This window comes from Sinohyriopsis cumingii, unplaced genomic scaffold, assembly GCF_028554795.1.
Source record: "Sinohyriopsis cumingii isolate HCF-2022 unplaced genomic scaffold, ASM2855479v2 utg003732l, whole genome shotgun sequence".
Classification (NCBI taxonomy): domain Eukaryota; kingdom Metazoa; phylum Mollusca; class Bivalvia; order Unionida; family Unionidae; genus Sinohyriopsis; species Sinohyriopsis cumingii.
The window spans coordinates 104,627-113,848 of NW_028316578.1; the positions used below are offsets into that span (position 1 = coordinate 104,627).

General features: G+C 35.9%; 3 non-coding genes across 3 annotated transcripts; 1 reads left to right on the forward strand and 2 right to left on the reverse strand.

Annotated features, from left to right (window-relative positions):
• Nucleotides 1-710: 710 nt before the first annotated feature.
• On the reverse strand, nt 711-781 carry Trnag-gcc (transfer RNA glycine (anticodon GCC)). Its single transcript has one exon. It is a non-coding gene; the product is annotated as a tRNA-Gly (tRNA).
• Nucleotides 782-2,214: 1,433 nt separating this feature from the next.
• Nucleotides 2,215-2,286, forward strand: Trnap-ugg (transfer RNA proline (anticodon UGG)). The gene has a single exon. It is a non-coding gene; the product is annotated as a tRNA-Pro (tRNA).
• A 6,529-nt stretch (nt 2,287-8,815) lies between these two features.
• Nucleotides 8,816-8,886, reverse strand: Trnag-gcc (transfer RNA glycine (anticodon GCC)). Its single transcript has one exon. It is a non-coding gene; the product is annotated as a tRNA-Gly (tRNA).
• Between the last annotated feature and the right edge of the window lie 336 nt (nt 8,887-9,222).

The following is a 9,222-nucleotide window of genomic DNA, read 5'->3' on the forward strand; positions in this document are numbered from 1 at the left end:
AGAGAGAGAGAGAGAGAGAGAGAGAGAGAGAGAGAGAGAGAGAGAGAGAGAGAGAGAGTGCGAGGGAGAGAGAGCGAGAGAGAGAGAGGGAGAGAGAAAGGTCAATGATGGTTTGATACAGTAATCTGTAAATAACACAAAAACATTGTGAATGGGAACTTAGTATCATTCCTTTCAGTCTGGATTTGAAATCAGTTCAATGAAATTCGAGTCAAAGTTGGCTGGAGAAGGTCAAACGTGAAACGAGGTTTACAGACAGACATAAATGTTGAAATAAATTGAAGACATCTCTAAAAGAGTATTCTAGTGTCATAAAGTAAATGATAATAACACGTTCAGTACACTGAAATGTTCTTGTGTTAAAATAATTAAGGGCGATAGGCATCGTCATCCGGATTTAAAGATTAACCTCTGACTGAAAAATGAAGGTTATTACGCTCTTCCTACAGTTCCAATTAGAAACTCCTTATAGACAAGATAAGGATCTGTCCCACTGTAATGGAAAGCTGTTTTGCACCAACATCCATGTTTTTTTCCGGGAAGCGAGGGACACTCAGTGTGAGACATCCAAGCTTCTGATTCAAGGACTGTTCCGATTTCAGTTGTGGAGTTGGCATAAAACACAAAAGTGAGCGAAAATTAGACTAGGGCAAAAAGAGTTATTACAAATATTGGATTATGCAAACATTCTAAAACTATATAAAAAAATTTGCATCGGCCGGGAATCGAACCCGGGCCGCCCGCGTGGCAGGCGAGCATTCTACCACTGAACCACCGATGCACATTATTCCCTTGCTTCGTAAGGGCCTATCTCCCCACCGTGTCTTTACCTTAACTGCCTAATGTCATTTACATGTCTGTGTCATCTAATTCAGTAGGCGTTGATTTATTGATTGACTGCCTATGGGGTTACAATGCATGCTGTTAGAATAAACCGACACAACACATCTCTTTATTTGATTCTGAAACGGCGTAGATTACTTGGATTGAAGCACTTTCTAAATTGGAGACAGCCACATGATTTCTCACTTGCTAGTCTCTTCAAAGGTCTTGTCTGCTTGAATTTCATCTCACATCTATCCACAAGATGCATTTTAGTAGAAAACGGTATTCGTTTTCAAGGAGGTTGTAAATAGAACAAAGTCTATCCGGAATTGGTTTTTAAGCAAAATATTGATGGACGAATTCATAATATTTGTACAGATTTCCTATCATATCTTTAACGAAAGATGAATGTGCTGCTTAGAGAGAACCTAAAACGAACCTTGCCTAATCCACCTACTGGAATTATCTTTTTTGTTGTTGTGAAAATCAACTGTCAAATTAATGGTATGACCGTCGACTAGAATGGCAAATTTGGCTTCCATCGACATACATCAGCATGCATTCATCTTTATGCATAATGCAAGTGTCAAACGGGGACGCCGGCGAATGGAGAATGCTGTTTGATCAACGAATTGTCCAAGGGTCTATCGGCAGCAATTAATATTATGTAGATCTGAAACTCTTGATTATTATCAACAGTAAAATTCAGATGAGTTGGATTTCATTTAGAAGCATGCAAATAAAATATCATTTTAATTCTAAATATGTCTTCGTCATCGGAAATCGACTTTATCTTAAAGCATGTTAGTCTAAACAAAGTCAACTAATTACTTTTCATTTGTTACCCACAACAACAATCAGCTTGATTGCATAGTTTCGGTCTTGAATTTAGAGAACCAGTCTGTGTATACAACAATGAATAATGTCATCCATAAATTACATATATTACAAAACACCCTCTTCAGAGAAAACTAAGAGAGAAAAAGAAAACACTTTATAAGAACATTAAGTTCCTTCCTATCATCTGGTCTTAAATGATGCAAAGATTATTAAAATTCATTAAATTTAGTTTGATCATGGGTCATTTGCGACAGTTTTTTCTCCTTGGAAGAAGGACTTATATGTGTATGTCTCATAGATTTGGGAGATTAGCTTTGAAGCAAACTGTATAGTAAATGATATCAAAAGACTGATATTTCGAAACAATACTATTTGTGCATGAAATGTACACAAGGAAATGAAATATGTACGTTTCATCTATGATATAATCTTTTCATGTGCAAGGATCTGAGTAACAGCAGCGCACTGATATCAAGCTGTCGATAAGGTAGCGGCTCGTATGCAGGACAAATATAAAGGCGGATAATGGCACGATTATTTCCCATGTGAGGCTCGTTGGTCTAGGGGTATGATTCTCGCTTTGGGTGCGAGAGGTCCCGGGTTCAAATCCCGGACGAGCCCACCATTTTGGAAATGAAAGTTAATACTCATTTTGTAGTATCCTGGTAAATGGTTGAAGCAATCTCTCGGGACAGCCATGAGTGAAATATTTCATTTTCAATTATTCGTGTAAATGCAATACTTTTGACGGATTCATTTCGGAAACGCTGGTGAATTGTCATTTCTCCAAAACTTGAAATAGGTTTTCATATAGTTAGTCAAGTACAATTAATTGGAAGTTAACTTCCCAGAACCCCATTTACGACTTCAGCTTCAGAGGATGTACTGAAATTCTTGAACAAATATAACTACTGTATGGACCAGTGGATTAGCATAGTTTTTCATTGCACTCTTATCTTCCTCTGAACAAAGTTAACCTCCACACCCATACAGAAAAAGTTTGTTTTAGACATCCTTATCAAAATGTATGCTAATAATTATTTAACTTCTGCCAGTTTTGATTGCATAGTTTCATTCTTGAATTTAGAGAACCAGTTTATGTATACAAGAAAGACTAATCTTAACCACAATTACATATGTCAGAAAACACCATCGTCAGAGAAAACTAAGAGAAATAAAAAACACTTTATAGTGACACTAAGTTCCTTCTTATCCTATGCAATAATGATTAAAATTCATTAAAATCAGTTTTTCCTTTGGTCATTTGCGACAGTTTTTTTTTTGTCCTTGGAGGAAGGACTTATATTTGGGTCATTATCTTCATTATTTGGACATAATGTCGACAAGTAACTGGAGAAGAAAGCCTGGCGATGAATGTAAAAACAAAAGTAATTTGAAGTTATTCTGTCTTCTTGTTCTGAAGCAAATTGAATAGTTTAATGATGACGAAAGACTAAGATTTTGAAACTTTACTAGTTGTGTATGAAATGTACTCATTCTCAAAAAGGAGCATGCCCATCAAGATATATAGACGGAATAAAGCTATCGGTCAATCGATAGATTGATATATAGATATATATTTCATCATTCCAACGATGGAAAATACCCATCAAGAGAATCAAAATACTTGAACAGGCAATACAATAGACATATAGGCAGACAAACAGGCAGACAGGTTTACAATGGATTGAGATTGAAGCAGACATACAGTTATACATAGAGACAGACAGATAGATGCGAATGAATCTATGTACCATAATGGTCCCGCAGAATGTTCATTAAAAGTAAATAAATTAAATGCCTTTTGGTTTCCTCTGCATTCTCTTTATACAGTTTAAACAATACATCACATAAAACATGGTTTACGCATCATATGAACTATATTTTTAACTTTACAATTTTGATTTTGTTTTAACGTTAATTGCTAGGTCTGAATTAATTAGAAACATTCACCACTTACTACCATTCGATTTACACTTTTAAAAACCAGGCTTGTCGATACTCGGAAGACTGGATCTCGCCCAAAATGCTCCTTATATTTTCATTTCCTTTGTAAGCTCTATTCAAAGTGTAACTTTGAAACGCATCAGGAAATTGTTGTTGCAAATCACACAAATATTCACACAAATATTCTCTTGCAAACTTTGATTCATATGCTGAACATCGATTGAAACTAACAAATAACGTAATTGTTATCTTTTGTTGTGTAAGGTTGTAAGGAATGGAAAGAAGAAAAAATAAGAACGTCGATTAAAACCAGCAAAGAACATGTGTGCGTCTGCGTGTGTGTGTGTGTGATTTGGATTTTTAACGTAGCTTTAATAATCTATCAGTCATATCGCTACGATGTCCGCAGTGCGACAGATTATAGTTATGTCTAGTACTGGGGCATCATGCCGCAGACATGTAGCATGATGTCCAACCCAGTCATATTATCCTGACACCAGGCGGACCAGTCCTAACACTAACCTCTTAATGCTGAGCGTGAAGCGAGGCAGCTGTTAGTAGCATTTTGTAAGTCTTTGGTATGACTCGACCGGGGATCAGCAAAGAACGTAATTGGTAGGTTGTGATTTTTCTTGTTGAGAATCTTTATTCTTCTTAAAACATCAAGTCTCAGTTTACCCACTTTCTTGATTTTCTAACCTATTTCACGAAAAGCAACAAGCAAACGTCATTAAATGTTGTTGATTGTTACAAATCGTGTGGGAGATATGTATTGGGAATTTGACAATGCTCCTGAACGTACGACTTATTGGAAAAGTATTTTACGTAACAATTGATGAATCTCCTTTAAAACTATTCTAGTGTCCAGATTATGTTTTAAAGAAAGTATATGATACTAATTTAAGATGATGCGCCAAAGCATATTCACGCCTGAATTTTCAATCAAGTGTTCGGTTCATTAGAAAGCGAAACCATACAAAAGGCATATGGTCAATTAAGTGTTTTATCGTTGCAGTTCAAAGATGAACAAGTAAGTCAAATTAGGAAAACTTTGATGTTCAAAAAAATTCACATTTACTCTGCGAATGTATGTCTGTCCATATAATCAGTAAGAATTAAGAATAAAATGTCTTCAGTTAGTTCGCTCTAAAATTGTAAGACATTTTCATGAAACTTGGTCTGTCCTTATTTCAAAATCAACAAATTTCATTTTACTCCCGTTCTCTTATTGTGTGTGTCTGAAGGTGATAAATACTGACTACCACTTGATCAATATCATAAGTAGGTAACATCTTCGGCTAGAGAGTTTATTCTGTTTCTCGGATTTTCAAATGCAACTGTTTCTGCTATAACTATGCATCACCACGGCTCCTGTTCATTCACTGGCTTCGTATGTAACTGCACGTGTTACATTTCCAATAAGTACCATGTTTCCGTTCTTTTAAATGTTTTGAACGCAACTGATCGTGCAAAAATTGTGATAATCACCATGTCCTGGAAGAAATCTTCTGCTCTTGATGAGGAGTATAATGCAGTGTATGGCTTCAGACACCATGTGCGGCCAGTGATTTCCTCCCTTTAAAGGTTTCAATTGAAATAAATAGTCGCATAATTGCGATTCGAATTCAATTGAATATATTATAATTTTCTTCCTAAGTTATGCTTTCGGTGAAAATAATATCGGTGTTTTCTCGTTGTGTATGTGACATATGTTGGGAAGTTATATTTGTAGTTGTAGATGGCTAGATGATCAACCTGTCTTGCATTTCTTTACCTTTCAGAGATCAATCTTCAGGACTTCAATCAGCCTCAGCTTTCAAAAGTTGACAACCCTATTAAGAATAAATATGCTTGATAAAGTTATATTTACAATTATACGGTGCAACATTTTGGAATTGTTATCTTCACAGAGCTGTAACAACAATAAGTCATCTTGCAGATGCGGAACGTCGATTGAAACCAAAAAAGAACATAATTGTTAGTTTTAATTTGTAAGCTTGTAAAGAATGTAAGAAAGAAAAAAAGAAGATCGACTTTAACCAACAAAGAACGTACTTGTTACATTTGTTTTGCAAGCTTTTAAGGAATGTAAAAGAAAAAAAGAACGTGGACTGAAACCAACATAGATCGTAATTGTTATTTTTTGTTTTGTAAAGTTGTATGGAATATAAAGGAGAAAAACTAAGAACGTCGAATATAACTAACAAAAAACGAAATTGTTAGTTTTGTTTTGTTGAGAATATTTATTCTTCTTAAAACTTCAGGTCTCTGTTTAACCACTTGCTTGATTTTTCAACTTATTTCTCGAAATACATCGAACAAGCGTCATTAAATCTTGTTGATGTTGCAAAATCGTGTGGGAAATATGTGTTTGGAATTAACAATGCTCCTGAACCCATGCCTTACAGGAAAGGTATTTAACGTAACAATTGATGAATCTCCTTTAAATATATCCTAATGTCCCGATTATTCCCGTTTGCAAGTTTATTCTGTTGTATAATGTCAAATTTAGGAAATCTACTCCTTATTCCATTTCTTTTTCGTTTTAATTTTAATTGATGAATGTTGGTTGTTTTATCCAGTCAGGAAACTATTTTTCCTCCACATGGGTCCAAACGAGGAAACTATCCTCAATACACCTAACGTACAAAAATGGTAATTTATGGCCGTTGCACACTTTTCTTTCTCCAAGTATACAGTTTTAAGAGGCTGTAAGTTTGGTCAGTTTTTTCCAGGAAATCATTTGTATCTTTAAAATATGGATAGTGTTTCTGCGCCAAAGTGTTTCGATTAAAATAAATCCGCTCGGCAACACGCTCAGTCTGTCTTGAACAATCTGAAACAATGTGCCACTTGTCCGAACTTCGCTTGGCATAGTCCAGTTCTAGACCCGTTTGTGACTTTTCGGATAAATATAACAATACCTTGGTATTGAATTCGGAATACAGCAGTCGAATTCCCTTGTGTTCAGAAATCTACCTAAACATACTTTACCAAGACTTCGTCTGATTTCCATTTACTATTCAAAAATATCGTCTGACTTCCATGTTTTCGGCAAGTTTCCGTCTGACTTTTATTTACCTTTTCAAGATTCAATCCGAGTCACATTTCTGTCTCACTTCAAACTGGGTTTGTAATAGGCTGATAATATTGCAAAATCATTTCATTGTAGCTCTAATTCCAAAATGTACTGATGAAAGACATTGGTGGCATTACTTTTACTAGACTTCTTGATTGCCAGAGAACTGTTTTAGCATTAATTTTGCAACTCCCTATTTTATGATTTACTCAGGTTTGAGTTCTGGATAGAAACATCAGGTGTGCTTTTGTTTCGATAGACAGAAATGCATTTCTGCACATTCTCAGGCATACAGTTCTATGAATGCTATGGCATGCAGTTTAATACATCCTCAATGACAAAATAATTGCTTTTGATTTTGGATTCACGGGGCATCTATCAAACGAGGGACATTCTGTGTGAGAAACCCCATCTCCTGATGGAAGACTTTAAGTTGTGGCGTTGGCATACAAAACATAAGTGAGCGACAATTAGGTTACAGCGAGAAACGCTAGTACAATTTAGGACCATGCACACATTCTGAACGTAAAAGTACCCTTTCATCGACTTGCAATCAAATGAAGGCCGCCAGCGTCTGTATATATATGGCTCTTAGATCTTTCTACAAGACACATGCAAGTAGAGAAATGGTGTTCATTTCTAAGGAGGTTGTGAATCAAATAAAATCCCTCCTGAATTAGTTTGTAAGCAAGACATTAATGGACGCAATTCGCACTATTGGTACAGTTTTCCTATCCTAAAGTTTGGTGTATTGCTTAGATAAAACCTGCAATCAACTTTGCCTAATGCATCTACTGCAAATATATTTGTTTCGTTTACTATAATATTCAACGCTGGCAGCAAGATCATGTATAATACTAAAGGTTTAGTAAAGAACATGCCAAATATCTGGTACACCAGGATTTCCTGAGGAAAAACTAATGATCTGAGCTCAAATCCAAATAAAGATGTTTTCATACAAAATTAATAATCTTACTTTATAATCTACAACCATATACACAATAAGCCTTCAATATGTTATTGATAAAAAAGACATTATTCAGATAGGCCCAATCTCCTACCCGCAATTAAGGAGAAACTTCAATCACACAGTAGAAATACAGTATAGATAACAGTTTGCCTTTTTAAAAAAAATGATTGTATGTTGTTTACACATATATGTATGTTTGCGTGCGTGCATGTTTGCGCATGAGGATATAGTTTATCTTTCAAACGGTGTAATTGTAGATATAACAGTATGTCGTACATTTATTCTTAATGACGTTGTAGAGTTTTGAAATTGCAGGCTGATTATAGTTCTATTTGTTGTCCTCTGAAATGTAATGAAACCCATGACAGGTTGATCATCTAAACATTTACATCTCCAATGATGACTTTCCTACATATGACATTGTGCAGGCATAAACTTTGAACTCTTGTGTGATAACGAACGAGAGAGAGAGAGAGAGAGAGAGAGAGAGAGAGAGAGAGAGTGCGAGGGAGTGAGAGGGAGAGAGAGAGAGGGAAAGAGAGAGGTCAATGATCGTTTGATACAGTAATCTGTAAATAACACAAAAACATTGTGAATGGGAACTTAGTATCATTCCTTTCAGTCTGGATTTGAAATCAGTTCAATGAAATTCGAGTCAGAGTTGGCTGGAGAAGGTCAAACGTGAAACGAGGTTTACAGACAGACATAAATGTTGAAATAAATTGAAGACATCTCTAAAAGAGTATTCTAGTGTCATAAAGTAAATGATAATAACACGTTCAGTACACTGAAATGTTCTTGTGTTAAAATAATTAAGGGCGATAGGCATCGTCATCCGGATTTAAAGATTAACCTCTGACTGAAAAATGAAGGTTATTACGCTCTTCCTACAGTTCCAATTAGAAACTCCTTATAGACAAGATAAGGATCTGTCCCACTGTAATGGAAAGCTGTTTTGCACCAACATCCATGTTTTTTTCCGGGAAGCGAGGGACACTCAGTGTGAGACATCCAAGCTTCTGATTCAAGGACTGTTCCGATTTCAGTTGTGGAGTTGGCATAAAACACAAAAGTGAGCGAAAATTAGACTAGGGCAAAAAGAGTTATTACAAATATTGGATTATGCAAACATTCTAAAACTATATAAAAAAATTTGCATCGGCCGGGAATCGAACCCGGGCCGCCCGCGTGGCAGGCGAGCATTCTACCACTGAACCACCGATGCACATTATTCCCTTGCTTCGTAAGGGCCTATCTCCCCACCGTGTCTTTACCTTAACTGCCTAATGTCATTTACATGTCTGTGTCATCTAATTCAGTAGGCGTTGATTTATTGATTGACTGCCTATGGGGTTACAATGCATGCTGTTAGAATAAACCGACACAACACATCTCTTTATTTGATTCTGAAACGGCGTAGATTACTTGGATTGAAGCACTTTCTAAATTGGAGACAGCCACATGATTTCTCACTTGCTAGTCTCTTCAAAGGTCTTGTCTGCTTGAATTTCATCTCACATCTATCCACAAGATGCATTTTAGTAGAAAACGGTATTCGTTT